This window comes from Staurois parvus, unplaced genomic scaffold, assembly GCF_062004578.1.
Source record: "Staurois parvus isolate SC_StPar_1 unplaced genomic scaffold, SC_StPar_1.0 ptg003346l, whole genome shotgun sequence".
In the NCBI taxonomy this organism is placed as follows: Eukaryota; Metazoa; Chordata; class Amphibia; order Anura; family Ranidae; genus Staurois; species Staurois parvus.
This window is the reverse complement of record NW_028321142.1, coordinates 35,647-52,051: the sequence shown is the minus strand read 5'-3', so window position 1 is coordinate 52,051 and position 16,405 is coordinate 35,647. Positions and strand designations below refer to the sequence as shown.

The window sequence follows — 16,405 nt, the reverse complement described above, 5'->3', positions numbered from 1 at the left end:
GACGTCGCAGCCTTGTTGGAACAGGGTGGCCGTCCACCAACCATCCACTACTCCATCCATCTGGACCATCCAGGGTCGCACGGCACTCATCAGTGAACAGGACTGTTTGAAAATGAGTCTTCATGTATTTTTCTGCCCAATGCAGCCGTTTCTGCTTGTGAGCATTGGTTAGTGGTGGCCGAATAGAAGGTTTCTGCACAGTTGCAGGACTCTGGAGGACTCTACACCTTGATGTCCGTGGGACTCCAGAAGCACCAGCAGCTTCAAATATCTGTTTGCTGCTATGTAATGGGATTTTAGCAGCTGCTCTCTTGATCCGATGCCTGGATCTGGCAGAAATCTTCCTCAATGTGCCTTTATCTGCACCAACCCGTCTGTGCTCTGAATCAGCCACAAATCTCTTCATAGTGCGATGATCACGCTTACGTTTTCCTGAAATATCGAATGTTTTCATCCCTCGTCCAAGGCATCGAACTATTTCACTCTTTTCGGCAGCAGAGAGATCCTTTTTCTTCCCCATATTGCTTGAAAATGGCGCTCTGCTTAATAATGGGGAACGCCGTCCTTTAGGAGTTTGTCCTGAAATTGGGCTCATCGGCCAATCTAATGATCACAGGTGTCCCAGATTGTTTTCAGTGAGCAAAAGAGCCCTGACACACAATGCCATCCATGAGTTACACTGAAAACAAAAGATTTCATCTTTGTGACACTTAAAAAGAATTTGCGTAATAATTTGGAACGCGGTGTAATGAAGAGGATAAAGAAGAAGCCGTGAACACGGACGTGTAACCAGAGAGAGAGAAAAGGAATCCAAAAACGAGAGATCGTTCTCTGGAATTCGCTCAGAATAAACGTTTTCAGATGAAACACCGAGAGCAAAAGAGGCAGAAAGGGCTGGCGGTGTTGTCTGTGTTTACTGACATTCACTGACATGTTTCACACCCTGGAAAATCAATGAAATCTACCAGCAGGTGTGAGAGGCGCCAATTACCGATTCTGTAAACAATTTACTGTCATCACATAAACAGATCAGAGGTACAACTTCAATCCAAACCGCCGCATTGACGGGCGACTCAAATCAAAGGTCGACTGCTGGGCTACAGAGATGGGGCTGCTGTGTCTTCACAGGATACAAGGTGTATACCCGGGACATCGAATTATAATTCAAGGAGGTCCGGGCACTAAATCCAAGTCCGAATATCAAGTAGACGCTCGGGGGGGGGGGGATTTATGAAAACTGGTGCAATCAGAATCTGGTGCAGCTCTGCATGGCGGCCAATCAGCTTCTACCTTCATCTTCTTCAATGAAGCTTCGACATAAAACCTGGAAGCCGATTGGTTTCTACGCAGAGCTGTAAATGTACATTTCCAGCATTTCAACAATATTGATTGTCAAGCTTCATCAGCTGTCCCCATCGACGTGCCCCTTTCCAAAATATTCCCCCCCAGAGTTCCCCTTTCCATCATATTCCCCCCCAGAGTTCCCCTTTCCATCATATTCCCCCCCAGAGTGCCCCTTTCCATCATATTCCCCACCAGAGTGCCCCTTTCCATCATATTCCCCCCCAGAGTGCCCCTTTACATCATATTCCCCCCCAGAGTGCCCCTTTCCATCATATTCCCCCCCAGAGTGCCCCTTTCCATCATATTCCCCCCCAGAGTGCCCCTTTCCATCATATTCCCCCCCAGAGTGCCCCTTTCCATCATACTCCCCCCCAGAGTGCCCCTTTCCATAATACTCCCCCCCAGAGTGCCCCTTTCCATCATATTCCCCCCCAGAGTGCCCCTTTCCATCATATTCCCCACCAGAGTGCCCCTTTACATCATATTCCCCCCCAGAGTGCCCCTTTCCATCATATTCCCCCCCAGAGTGCCCCTTTCCATAATATTCCCCACCGGAGTGCCCCTTTCCATCATATTCCCCCCCAGAGTGCCCCTTTCCATAATATTCCCCCCCAGAGTGCCCCTTTCCATCATATTCCCCCCCAGAGTGCCCCTTTCCATCATATTCCCCACCAGAGTGCACCTTTCCAAAATATTCCCCCCCAGAGTGCCCCTTTCCATCATATTCCCCCCCAGAGTGCCCCTTTCCATCATATTCCCCCCCAGAGTGCCCCTTTCCATAATATTCCCCCCCAGAGTGCCCCTTTCCATCATATTCCCCCCCAGAGTGCCCCTTTCCATCATACTCCCCCCCAGAGTGCCCCTTTCCATCATACTCCCCACCGGAGTGCCCCTTTCCATCATATTCCCCCCCAGAGTGCCCCTTTCCATCATACTCCCCCCCAGAGTGCCCCTTTCCATCATATTCCCCCCCAGAGTGCCCCTTTCCATCATACTCCCCCCAGAGTGCCCCTTTCCATCATATTCCCCCCCAGAGTTCCCCTTTCCAAAATATTCCCCACCAGAGTGCCCCTTTCCATCATATTCCCCACCGGAGTGCCCCTTTCCATCATATTCCCCCCCAGAGTGCCCCTTTCCAAAATATTCCCCACCAGAGTGCCCCTTTCCAAAATATTCCCCACCAGAGTGCCCCTTTACATCATATTCCCCCCCAGAGTGCCCCTTTCCATCATATTCCCCCCCAGAGTGCCCCTTTACATCATATTCCCCACCAGAGTGCCCCTTTCCAAAAAATGTGCCCATCAGAGTGCCCCTTTCCATCATATTCCACACCAGAGTGCCCCTTTCCAAAATATTCCCCCCCAGAGTGCCCCTTTCCATCATATTCCCCCCCAGAGTGACCCTTTCCATCATACTCCCCCCCAGAGTGCCCCTTTCCATCACATTCCCCCCCCAGAGTGCCCCTTTCCATCATACTCCCCCCCAGAGTGCCCCTTTCCATCATACTCCCCCCCAGAGTGCCCCTTTCCATCATACTCCCCCCCAGAGTGCACCTTTCCATCATACTCCCCCCCAGAGTGCCCCTTTCCATCATACTCCCCCCCAGAGTGCCCCTTTCCATCATACTCCCCCCCAGAGTGCCCCTTTCCATCATACTCCCCCCCAGGGTTGTTTTCATCGGCATACACTTGGACGTAGCCCCTTCTCATCCCCTCCAAGTGTTTGCCGAGGAAATCATCATCATCAGTAATCAGCATGGATTTAGGAATCACATCAACCTGTTACCATTCTATGAGGAAGTGAGCGGCCACCTAGGTGAAGGGCTGGACTAGGCTGGTCTGGGGTGATAGGTGGGTGGACTAGGCTGGTCTGGGGTGATAGGTGGGTGGACTAGGCTGGTCTGGGGTGATAGGTGGGTGGACTAGGCTGGTCTGGGGTGATAGGTGGCTGGACTAGGCCGGTCTGGGGTGATAGGTGGCTGGACTAGGCCGGTCTGGGGTGATAGGTGGCTGGACTAGGCCGGTCTGGGGTGATAGGTGGGTGGACTAGGCTGGTCTGGGGTAATAGGTGGGTGGACTAGGCTGGTCTGGGGTGATAGGTGGGTGGACTAGGCCGGTGTGGGGTGATAGGTGGCTGGACTAGGCCGGTGTGGGGTGATAGGTGGCTGGACTAGGCCGGTCTGGGGTGATAGGTGGGTGGACTAGGCTGGTCTGGGGTAATAGGTGGGTGGACTAGGCAGGTCTGGGGTAATAGGTGGGTGGACTAGGCCGGTGTGGGGTGATAGGTGGCTGGACTAGGCCGGTGTGGGGTGATAGGTGGGTGGACTAGGCCGGTCTGGGGTGATAGGTGGGTGGACTAGGCTGGTCTGGGGTGATAGGTGGGTGGACTAGGCTGGTCTGGGGTGATAGGTGGGTGGACTAGGCCGGTCTGGGGTGATAGGTGGTTGGACTAGGCCGGTCTGGGGTGATAGGTGGGTGGACTAGGCTGGTCTGGGGTGATAGGTGGGTGGACTAGGCTGGTCTGGGGTGATAGGTGGGTGGACTAGGCCGGTGTGGGGTGATAGGTGGCTGGACTAGGCCGGTGTGGGGTGATAGGTGGGTGGACTAGGCCGGTCTGGGGTGATAGGTGGGTGGACTAGGCTGGTCTGGGGTGATAGGTGGGTGGACTAGGCCGGTCTGGGGTGATAGGTGGCTGGACTAGGCCGGTCTGGGGTGATAGGTGGGTGGACTAGGCTGGTCTGGGGTGATAGGTGGGTGGACTAGGCCGGTCTGGGGTGATAGGTGGTTGGACTAGGCCGGTCTGGGGTGATAGGTGGGTGGACTAGGCTGGTCTGGGGTGATAGGTGGGTGGACTAGGCTGGTCTGGGGTGATAGGTGGGTGGACTAGGCCGGTGTGGGGTGATAGGTGGCTGGACTAGGCCGGTGTGGGGTGATAGGTGGGTGGACTAGGCCGGTCTGGGGTGATAGGTGGGTGGACTAGGCTGGTCTGGGGTGATAGGTGGGTGGACTAGGCCGGTCTGGGGTGATAGGTGGCTGGACTAGGCCGGTCTGGGGTGATAGGTGGGTGGACTAGGCCGGTCTGGGGTGATAGGTGGGTGGACTAGGCCGGTCTGGGGTGATAGGTGGGTGGACTAGGCTGGTCTGGGGTGATAGGTGGGTGGACTAGGCTGGTCTGGGGTGATAGGTGGGTGGACTAGGCTGGTCTGGGGTGATAGGTGGGTGGACTAGGCTGGTCTGGGGTGATAGGTGGGTGGACTAGGCTGGTCTGGGGTGATAGGTGGGTGGACTAGGCTGGTCTGGGGTGATAGGTGGGTGGACTAGGCTGGTCTGGGGTGATAGGTGGGTGGACTAGGCCGGTCTGGGGTGATAGGTGGCTGGACTAGGCCGGTCTGGGGTGATAGGTGGGTGGACTAGGCTGGTCTGGGGTGATAGGTGGGTGGACTAGGCCGGTCTGGGGTGATAGGTGGCTGGACTAGGCCGGTCTGGGGTGATAGGTGGGTGGACTAGGCCGGTCTGGGGTGATAGGTGGGTGGACTAGGCTGGTCTGGGGTGATAGGTGGGTGGACTAGGCCGGTGTGGGGTGATAGGTGGGTGGACTAGGCCGGTCTGGGGTGATAGGTGGGTGGACTAGGCTGGTCTGGGGTGATAGGTGGGTGGACTAGGCCGGTCTGGGGTGATAGGTGGCTGGACTAGGCCGGTCTGGGGTGATAGGTGGGTGGACTAGGCCGGTCTGGGGTGATAGGTGGGTGGACTAGGCCAGTCTGGGGTGATAGGTGGGTGGACTAGGCCGGTCTGGGGTGATAGGTGGGTGGACTAGGCCGGTCTGGGGTGATAGGTGGGTGGACTAGGCTGGTCTGGGGTGATAGGTGGGTGGACTAGGCTGGTCTGGGGTGATAGGTGGGTGGACTAGGCTGGTCTGGGGTGATAGGTGGGTGGACTAGGCTGGTCTGGGGTGATAGGTGGGTGGACTAGGCTGGTCTGGGGTGATAGGTGGGTGGACTAGGCTGGTCTGGGGTGATAGGTGGGTGGACTAGGCTGGTCTGGGGTGATAGGTGGGTGGACTAGGCTGGTCTGGGGTGATAGGTGGCTGGACTAGGCTGGTCTGGGGTGATAGGTGGGTGGACTAGGCTGGTCTGGGGTGATAGGTGGGTGGACTAGGCTGGTCTGGGGTGATAGGTGGGTGGACTAGGCTGGTCTGGGGTGATAGGTGGGTGGACTAGGCTGGTCTGGGGTGATAGGTGGCTGGACTAGGCTGGTCTGGGGTGATAGGTGGGTGGACTAGGCTGGTCTGGGGTGATAGGTGGCTGGACTAGGCCGGTCTGGGGTGATAGGTGGGTGGACTAGGCCGGTCTGGGGTGATAGGTGGGTGGACTAGGCCGGTCTGGGGTGATAGGTGGGTGGACTAGGCCGGTCTGGGGTGATAGGTGGGTGGACTAGGCTGGTCTGGGGTGATAGGTGGGTGGACTAGGCTGGTCTGGGGTGATAGGTGGGTGGACTAGGCTGGTCTGGGGTGATAGGTGGGTGGACTAGGCTGGTCTGGGGTGATAGGTGGGTGGACTAGGCTGGTCTGGGGTGATAGGTGGGTGGACTAGGCTGGTCTGGGGTGATAGGTGGGTGGACTAGGCTGGTCTGGGGTGATAGGTGGGTGGACTAGGCTGGTCTGGGGTGATAGGTGGGTGGACTAGGCTGGTCTGGGGTGATAGGTGGGTGGACTAGGCCGGTCTGGGGTGATAGGTGGCTGGACTAGGCCGGTCTGGGGTGATAGGTGGGTGGACTAGGCTGGTCTGGGGTGATAGGTGGGTGGACTAGGCCGGTCTGGGGTGATAGGTGGCTGGACTAGGCCGGTCTGGGGTGATAGGTGGGTGGACTAGGCCGGTCTGGGGTGATAGGTGGGTGGACTAGGCTGGTCTGGGGTGATAGGTGGGTGGACTAGGCCGGTGTGGGGTGATAGGTGGGTGGACTAGGCCGGTCTGGGGTGATAGGTGGGTGGACTAGGCCGGTCTGGGGTGATAGGTGGCTGGACTAGGCCGGTCTGGGGTGATAGGTGGGTGGACTAGGCCGGTCTGGGGTGATAGGTGGCTGGACTAGGCCGGTCTGGGGTGATAGGTGGGTGGACTAGGCCGGTCTGGGGTGATAGGTGGGTGGACTAGGCCGGTCTGGGGTGATAGGTGGGTGGACTAGGCCGGTCTGGGGTGATAGGTGGGTGGACTAGGCCGGTCTGGGGTGATAGGTGGGTGGACTAGGCTGGTCTGGGGTGATAGGTGGGTGGACTAGGCTGGTCTGGGGTGATAGGTGGGTGGACTAGGCTGGTCTGGGGTGATAGGTGGGTGGACTAGGCTGGTCTGGGGTGATAGGTGGGTGGACTAGGCTGGTCTGGGGTGATAGGTGGGTGGACTAGGCTGGTCTGGGGTGATAGGTGGGTGGACTAGGCTGGTCTGGGGTGATAGGTGGCTGGACTAGGCTGGTCTGGGGTGATAGGTGGGTGGACTAGGCTGGTCTGGGGTGATAGGTGGGTGGACTAGGCTGGTCTGGGGTGATAGGTGGGTGGACTAGGCTGGTCTGGGGTGATAGGTGGGTGGACTAGGCTGGTCTGGGGTGATAGGTGGCTGGACTAGGCTGGTCTGGGGTGATAGGTGGGTGGACTAGGCTGGTCTGGGGTGATAGGTGGCTGGACTAGGCTGGTCTGGGGTGATAGGTGGGTGGACTAGGCCGGTCTGGGGTGATAGGTGGGTGGACTAGGCCGGTCTGGGGTGATAGGTGGGTGGACTAGGCCGGTCTGGGGTGATAGGTGGCTGGACTAGGCTGGTCTGGGGTGATAGGTGGGTGGACTAGGCTGGTCTGGGGTGATAGGTGGGTGGACTAGGCTGGTCTGGGGTGATAGGTGGCTGGACTAGGCTGGTCTGGGGTGATAGGTGGGTGGACTAGGCTGGTCTGGGGTGATAGGTGGGTGGACTAGGCTGGTCTGGGGTGATAGGTGGGTGGACTAGGCTGGTCTGGGGTGATAGGTGGGTGGACTAGGCTGGTCTGGGGTGATAGGTGGGGTACCCCCAGGGCTCTCCTTTCATAGATGACAGAGTGGTACCAATATTTAAAGACGGGGCCGAGATACATTCCTGGAACCGCAGGCCAGTCAGCCTAACATCAATAGTATGTAAACTACTGGAGGGGAAGATGAGGGAATACATCATCATCAGTACTAATCATCATGGCTTGAGACACAGACTACTGCAGGAAATCTCCCCATTGTGGGAGGGGCAGAGACACAAACTACTGCAAGAAATCTCCCCATTGTGGGAGGGGCAGAGACACAAACTACTGCAGGAAATCTCCCCATTGTGGGAGGGGCAGAGACACAACCTACTGCAAGAAATCTCCCCATTGTGGGAGGGCCACAGACACAGACTAGTGCAAGAAATCTCCCCATTGTGGGAGGAGCAGAGAAACAAACTACTGCAGGAAATCTCCCCATTGTGGGAGGGGCACAGACACAGACTACTGCAAGAAATCTCCCCATTGTGGGAGGGGTAGAGACACAACCTACTGCAGGAAATCTCCCCATTGTGGGAGGGGCAGAGACACAAACTACTGCAGGAAATCTCCCCATTGTGGGAGGGGCAGAGACACCAACTACTGCAGGAAATCTCCCCATTGTGGGAGGGGCAGAGACACCAACTACTGCAGGAAATCTCCCCATTGTGGGAGGGGCAGAGACACAGACTACTGCAGGAAATCTCCCCATTGTGGGAGGGGCAGAGACACCAACTACTGCAGGAAATCTCCCCATTGTGGGAGGGGCAGAGACACCAACTACTGCAGGAAATCTCCCCATTGTGGGAGGGCAGAGACACAACCTACTGCAGGAAATCTCCCCATTGTGGGAGGGGCAGAGACACAACCTACTGCAAGAAATCTCCCCATTGTGGGAGGGGCAGAGACACAACCTACTGCAGGAAATCTCCCCATTGTGGGAGGGGCAGAGACACAACCTACTGCAAGAAATCTCCCCATTGTGGGAGGGCCACAGACACAGACTACTGCAAGAAATCTCCCCATTGTGGGAGGAGCAGAGAAACAAACTACTGCAGGAAATCTCCCCATTGTGGGAGGGGCACAGACACAGACTACTGCAAGAAATCTCCCCATTGTGGGAGGGGTAGAGACACAACCTACTGCAGGAAATCTCCCCATTGTGGGAGGGGCAGAGACACCAACTACTGCAAGAAATCTCCCCATTGTGGGAGGAGCAGAGACACAAACTACTGCAAGAAATCACCCCATTGTGGGAGGGGCAGAGACACCAACTACTGCAGGAAATCACCCCATTGTGGGAGGGGCAGAGACACAACCTACTGCAAGAAATCTCCCCATTGTGGGAGGGGCAGAGAAACAAACTACTGCAGGAAATCTCGCCATTGTGGGAGGGGCAGAGAAACAAACTACTGTGGGAAATCTCCCCATTGTGGGAGGGGCAGAGACACAGACTACTGCAGGAAATCTCCCCATTGTGGGAGGGGCAGAGACACAGACTACTGCAGGAAATCTCCCCATTGTGGGAGGGGCAGAGACACAGACTACTGCAATAAATCTCCCCATTGTGGGAGGGGTAGAGACACAGACTACTGCAGGAAATCTCCCCATTGTGGGAGGGGCAGAGACACAACCTACTGCAGGAAATCTCCCCATTGTGGGAGGGGCAGAGACACAACCTACTGCAGGAAATCTCCCCATTGTGGGAGGGGCAGAGACACCAACTACTGCAAGAAATCTCCCCATTGTGGGAGGAGCAGAGACACAAACTACTGCAAGAAATCACCCCATTGTGGGAGGGGCAGAGACACCAACTACTGCAAGAAATCACCCCATTGTGGGAGGGGCAGAGACGCAAACTACTGGGGGAGATCTCCCCATTGTGGGAGGGGCAGAGACACCAACTACTACAGGAGATGTCCCCATTGAGGGAGGGGCAGAGACACCAACTACTACAGGAGATCTCCCCATTGTGGGAGGAGCAGAGACACCAACTACTGGGGGAGATCTCCCCATTGTGGGAGGAGCAGAGACGCAAACTACTGGGGGAGATCTCCCCATTGTGGGAGGAGCAGAGACACCAACTACTGCAGGAGATGTCCCCATTGTGGGAGGGGTGGTAATAAAAAGAGTTAACCCTTCCTACACATCCGCACCTCTGAGCTGCACTGTGCACAGATGCCAGTTTTCAGCAGATATTTTTGGGGGGACTAGAAGGTGAAAGCATAGAAACCTCCCAGATATCGGGGAAGAAAGTCCTCCAGTATATGGCAGAATGTAGACGGTCAGACAGTCAGACAGAACAATCAGAGCAAAGGACGCGCGCTTTAAGTTTTTTTTCCCCTTTGATGATTGTATCCAGTTGGTGGGTAATTCATAAAAGCGGAGATGAGTGTGCGGCGGGGGCGCTGTGTGCGGTGGGGGCGCTGTGTGCGGCGGGGGCGCTGTGTGCGGCGGGGGCGCTGTGTGCGGCGGGGGCGCTGTGTGCGTCCTCCTGGAAGGCCGAGCGTCTAATGGCACTGTGAGCCTAATCCGAGCGGACTGAACCAGGTCATGCTGATCGCCCGCAGCTGTGCCGAGACCCATGAATGCCGCTCACCCCGGACATCCACGGTCACGGCACTCATACAGAGCAGACGAGCCGACCGCAGTGTGCGCTACAATGGGAGAATAGAACCCACCACAGTGTGCGCTACAATGGGAGAATAGAACCCGTCACAGTGTGCGCTACAATGGGAGAATAGAACCCGCCACAGTGTGCGCTACAATGGAAGAATAGAACCCGCCGCAGTGTGCGCTACAATGGGAGAATAGAACCCGTCACAGTGTGCGCTACAATGGGAGAATAGAACCCGCCACAGTGTGCGCTACAATGGGAGAATAGAACCCGCCACAGTGTGCGCTACAATGGGAGAATAGAACCCGCCACAGTGTGCGCTACAATGGGAGAATTGAACCCGCCACAGTGTGCGCTACAATGGGAGAAATGAACCCGCCACAGTGTGCGCTACAATGGGAGAATAGAACCCCCCGCAGTGTGCGCTACAATAGGAGAATAGAACCCCCCGCAGTGTGCGCTACAATGGGAGAATAGAACCCCCCGCAGTGTGCGCTACAATTTTAATTGTTACTTAACTCCTCCCACTACTTGTATCCTCCAGTCCTCCAGCAGTCCTCCAGCAGTGCAGAGTATTTCAGGAGAGGAGTTATAGAGGAAGGAGCGGAGTCCTCCAGCAGTGCAGAGTATTTCAGGAGAGGAGTTATAGAGGAAGGAGAGGAGTCCTCCAGCAGTGCAGAGTATTTCAGGAGAGGAGTTATAGAGGAAGGAGAGGAGTCCTCCAGCAATGCAGAGTATTTCAGGAGAGGAGTTATAGAGGAAGGAGAGGAGTCCTCCAGCAGCGCAGAGTATTTCAGGAGAGGAGAGTTATAGAGGAAGGAGCGGAGTCCTCCAGCAGTGCAGAGTATTTCAGGAGAGGAGTTATAGAGGAAGGAGCGGAGTCCTCCAGCAGTGCAGAGTATTTCAAGAGAGGAGAGTTATAGAGGAAGGAGAGGAGTCCTCCAGCAGTGCAGAGTATTTCAGGAGAGGAGTTATAGAGGAAGGAGAGGAGTCCTCCAGCAGTGCAGAGTATTTCAGGAGAGGAGTTATAGAGGAAGGAGAGGAGTCCTCCAGCAGTGCAGAGTATTTCAGGAGAGGAGAGTTATAGAGGAAGGAGCGGAGTCCTCCAGCAGTGCAGAGTATTTCAGGAGAGGAGTTATAGAGGAAGGAGAGGAGTCCTCCAGCAGTGCAGAGTATTTCAGGAGAGGAGTTATAGAGGAAGGAGAGGAGTCCTCCAGCAGTGCAGAGTATTTCAGGAGAGGAGAGTTATAGAGGAAGGAGCGGAGTCCCCCAGCAGTGCAGAGTATTTCAGGAGAGGAGTTATAGAGGAAGGAGAGGAGTCCTCCAGCAGTGCAGAGTATTTCAGGAGAGGAGTTATAGAGGAAGGAGAGGAGTCCTCCAGCAGTGCAGAGTATTTCAGGAGAGGAGAGTTATAGAGGAAGGAGCGGAGTCCTCCAGCAGTGCAGAGTATTTCAGGAGAGGAGAGTTATAGAGGAAGGAGAGGAGTCCTCCAGCAGCGCAGAGTATTTCAGGAGAGGAGAGTTATAGAGGAAGGAGAGGAGTCCTCCAGCAGTGCAGAGTATTTCAGGAGAGGAGTTATAGAGGAAGGAGCGGAGTCCTCCAGCAGTGCAGAGTATTTCAGGAGAGGAGAGCTATAGAGGAAGGAGAGGAGTCCTCCAGCAGTGCAGAGTATTTCAGGAGAGGAGTTATAGAGGAAGGAGAGGAGTCCTCCAGCAATGCAGAGTATTTCAGGAGAGGAGTTATAGAGGAAGGAGAGGAGTCCTCCAGCAGCGCAGAGTATTTCAGGAGAGGAGAGTTATAGAGGAAGGAGCGGAGTCCTCCAGCAGTGCAGAGTATTTCAGGAGAGGAGTTATAGAGGAAGGAGCGGAGTCCTCCAGCAGTGCAGAGTATTTCAAGAGAGGAGAGTTATAGAGGAAGGAGAGGAGTCCTCCAGCAGTGCAGAGTATTTCAGGAGAGGAGTTATAGAGGAAGGAGAGGAGTCCTCCAGCAGTGCAGAGTATTTCAGGAGAGGAGTTATAGAGGAAGGAGAGGAGTCCTCCAGCAGTGCAGAGTATTTCAGGAGAGGAGAGTTATAGAGGAAGGAGCGGAGTCCTCCAGCAGTGCAGAGTATTTCAGGAGAGGAGTTATAGAGGAAGGAGAGGAGTCCTCCAGCAGTGCAGAGTATTTCAGGAGAGGAGTTATAGAGGAAGGAGAGGAGTCCTCCAGCAGTGCAGAGTATTTCAGGAGAGGAGAGTTATAGAGGAAGGAGCGGAGTCCCCCAGCAGTGCAGAGTATTTCAGGAGAGGAGTTATAGAGGAAGGAGAGGAGTCCTCCAGCAGTGCAGAGTATTTCAGGAGAGGAGTTATAGAGGAAGGAGAGGAGTCCTCCAGCAGTGCAGAGTATTTCAGGAGAGGAGAGTTATAGAGGAAGGAGCGGAGTCCTCCAGCAGTGCAGAGTATTTCAGGAGAGGAGAGTTATAGAGGAAGGAGAGGAGTCCTCCAGCAGCGCAGAGTATTTCAGGAGAGGAGAGTTATAGAGGAAGGAGAGGAGTCCTCCAGCAGTGCAGAGTATTTCAGGAGAGGAGTTATAGAGGAAGGAGCGGAGTCCTCCAGCAGTGCAGAGTATTTCAGGAGAGGAGAGTTATAGAGGAAGGAGCGGAGTCCTCCAGTAGCGCAGAGTATTTCAGGAGAGGAGAGTTATAGAGGAAGGAGAGGAGTCCTCCAGCAGTGCAGAGTATTTCAGGAGAGGAGTTATAGAGGAAGGAGAGGAGTCCTCCAGTAGCGCAGAGTATTTCAGGAGAGGAGAGTTATAGAGGAAGGAGCGGAGTCCTCCAGCAGTGCAGAGTATTTCAGGAGAGGAGTTATAGAGGAAGGAGAGGAGTCCTCCAGCAGTGCAGAGTATTTCAGGAGAGGAGTTATAGAGGAAGGAGAGGAGTCCTCCGGCAGCACAGAGTATTTCAAGAGAGGAGAGTTATAGAGGAAGGAGAGAAGTCCTCCAGCAGCGCAGAGTATTTCAGGAGAGGAGTTATAGAGGAAGGAGCGGAGTCCTCCGGCAGTGCAGAGTATTTCAGGAGAGGAGTTATAGAGGAAGGAGAGGAGTCCTCCGGCAGTGCAGAGTATTTCAGGAGAGGAGTTATAGAGGAAGGAGCGGAGTCCTCCGGCAGTGCAGAGTATTTCAGGAGAGGAGTTATAGAGGAAGGAGCGGAGTCCTCCGGCAGTGCAGAGTATTTCAGGAGAGGAGTTATAGAGGAAGGAGAGGAGTCCTCCAGCAGTGCAGAGTATTTCAGGAGAGGAGAGTTATAGAGGAAGGAGCGGAGTCCTCCAGCAGTGCAGAGAATTTCAGGAGAGGAGTTATAGAGGAAGGAGCAGAGTCCTCCAGCAGTGCAGAGTATTTCAGGAGAGGAGAGTTATAGAGGAAGGAGAGGAGTCCTCCAGCACAGCAGAGTATTTCAAGAGAGGAGAGTTATAGAGGAAGGAGAGGAGTCCCCCAGCAGTGCAGAGTATTTCAGGAGAGGAGTTATAGAGGAAGGAGCGGAGTCCTCCAGCAGTGCAGAGTATTTCAGGAGAGGAGTTATAGAGGAAGGAGAGGAGTCCTCCAGCAGTGCAGAGTATTTCAGGAGAGGAGAGTTATAGAGGAAGGAGAGGAGTCCTCCAGCAGTGCAGAGTATTTCAGGAGAGGAGAGTTATAGAGGAAGGAGCGGAGTCCTCCAGCAGTGCAGAGTATTTCAGGAGAGGAGTTATAGAGGAAGGAGAGGAGTCCTCCAGCAGTGCAGAGTATTTCAGGAGAGGAGAGTTATAGAGGAAGGAGCAGAGTCCTCCAGCAGTGCAGAGTATTTCAGGAGAGGAGTTATAGAGGAAGGAGAGGAGTCCTCCAGCAATGCAGAGTATTTCAGGAGAGGAGTTATAGAGGAAGGAGAGGAGTCCTCCAGCAATGCAGAGTATTTCAGGAGAGGAGTTATAGAAGAAGGAGCGGAGTCCTCCAGCAGCGCAGAGTATTTCAGGAGAGGAGAGTTATAGAGGAAGGAGAGGAGTCCTCCAGCAGCGCAGAGTATTTCAGGAGAGGAGAGTTATAGAGGAAGGAGAGGAGTCCTCCAGCAGTGCAGAGTATTTCAGGAGAGGAGAGTTATAGAGGAAGGAGAGGAGTCCTCCAGCAGTGCAGAGTATTTCAGGAGAGGAGAGTTATAGAGGAAGGAGCGGAGTCCTCCAGCAGTGCAGAGTATTTCAGGTGAGGAGTTATAGAGGAAGGAGAGGAGTCCTCCAGCAGCGCAGAGTATTTCAGGAGAGGAGAGTTATAGAGGAAGGAGAGGAGTCCTCCAGCAGTGCAGAGTATTTCAGGAGAGGAGAGTTATAGAGGAAGGAGCGGAGTCCTCCAGCAGTGCAGAGTATTTCAGGAGAGGAGTTATAGAGGAAGGAGAGGAGTCCTCCAGCAGCGCAGAGTATTTCAGGTGAGGAGTTATAGAGGAAGGAGAGGAGTCCTCCAGCAGTGCAGAGTATTTCAGGAGAGGAGTTATAGAGGAAGGAGCGGAGTCCTCCAGCAGCGCAGAGTATTTCAGGAGAGGAGAGTTATAGAGGAAGGAGCGGAGTCCTCCAGCAGTGCAGAGTATTTCAGGAGAGGAGTTATAGAGGAAGGAGCGGAGTCCTCCAGCAGTGCAGAGTATTTCAGGAGAGGAGAGTTATAGAGGAAGGAGAGGAGTCCTCCAGCAGCGCAGAGTATTTCAGGAGAGGAGTTATAGAGGAAGGAGCGGAGTCCTCCAGCAGCGCAGAGTATTTCAGGAGAGGAGTTATAGAGGAAGGAGAGGAGTATTTCAGGTCATGCTATGATCACATATGTAGACATTACCTGTCCAGCCAGGCCAGCAGATTCTTAGCAGCACCAATCAGATCCACCACGGAGGTGAGGAAGTCGTTGGGAAGTCTCCGGGAGGCCCTCCCATCGTAGTGGCCGCTCCGCCTTCGCCCCGTGATGAAGTTCTGGAGGTTTTTGGCGGAGGCGTTCAGTTTGTGGGAGAGTGTGCGCAGGTTCTCCGTCTCCAGGCCGTAATTCTGCAAGGAAGCAAAGAATACATATTCAGGCTGGAAATTCCCGCAAAGCATACAAAAGAACAAGATGGCGTGCGAGACGCGGGCGCGATTATTCGTTTCTGGCGTCTGAGAGCCAAACGTATCCTACCGAGCGGAACCTTCATTTATTCCGGCCCCTGGAACACATTTATACACATCGCTCCGTGTTAATGCGCATTTATGTGAGTTTACATGCATTTACGCACTTTTTTTTTCTCCTAAAAAGCTGAACCGCCCCCCCCACAACCCCGCCCCCAAATGCGCCTTTGGTGGGTTTTTTTCCTCTGCCTATAAACGCTCCTTAATACTCAAATACTCCTGTAAATACCTTTGTGTGCATGAGATCATAGGCTGCCATAGCGGTGCTTTTACAGGCATTAAAAGACATGTCCTCAGTCTCCTCCCCCAGTGATCAGACTGTACATTATAACTTTGTAGAAGGAGGAAGCATTTCCTCATTCTCCTCCCCCAGTGATCAGACTGTACATTGTAACTTTGTAGAAGGAGGAGGAAGTATTTGCTCAGTCTCCCCTCCCCCAGTGATCAGACTGTACATTGTAACTTTGTAGAAGGAGGAAGCATTTCCTCATTCTCCTCCCCCGGTGATCAGACTGTACATTGTAACTTTGTAGAAGGAGTAGGAGGCGTTTCCTCAGTCTCCCCTCCCCCAGTGATCAGACTGTACATTGTAACTTTGTAAAAGGAGGAGGAAGCATTTCGTCAGTCTCCCCTCCCCCAGTGATCAGACTGTACATTGTAACTTTGTAGAAGGAGGAGGAAGCATTTCCTCAGTCTCCCCTCCCCCAGTGATCAGACTGTACATTGTAACTTTGTAGAAGGAGGAGGCATTTCCTCAGTCTCCCCTCCCCCAGTGATCAGACTGTACATTGTAACTTTGTAGAAGGAGGAAGCATTTCCTCATTCTCCTCCCCCGGTGATCAGACTGTACATTGTAACTTTGTAGAAGGAGGAGGAGGCATTTCCTCAGTCTCCCCTCCCCCAGTGATCAGACTGTACATTGTACCTTTGCAGAAGGAGGAGTAAGCATTTCCTCAGTCTCTCCTCCCCCAGTGATCAGACTGTACATTGTAACTTTGTAGAAGGAGGAGGCATTTCCTCAGTCTCCCCTCCCCCAGTGATCAGACTGTACATTGTAACTTTGTAAAAGGAGGAGGAAGCATTTCCTCAGTCTCCCCTCCCCCAGTGATCTGATTCACCCAGCTGCCTGGGCCCCCCTGCTGGCCTGGGCCCCGTACAGGAGGACTAGTAGAACCCCCTTATTCACGGTCCTGCCTCCATTAGTAATATAAAAAAAAAATTCCATTATATACACCATAGATTGTAGACATTATAACTTTCAAGGGATTTTCTTCTACCAA

The 16,405-nt window shown here is 54.2% G+C and overlaps 1 long non-coding RNA gene across 1 annotated transcript in view; it reads right to left on the bottom strand.

The window, feature by feature from the left end:
• Nucleotides 1-15,003, bottom strand: part of LOC149428296 (uncharacterized) — a 70,921-nt gene extending 55,918 nt beyond the window's left edge. Inside the window, exon 1 of the long non-coding RNA XR_016310794.1 lies at nt 14,806-15,003. This is a non-coding gene — a long non-coding RNA (uncharacterized LOC149428296). The remainder of the gene's footprint in view (nt 1-14,805) is intronic.
• Nucleotides 15,004-16,405: the final 1,402 nt, after the last annotated feature.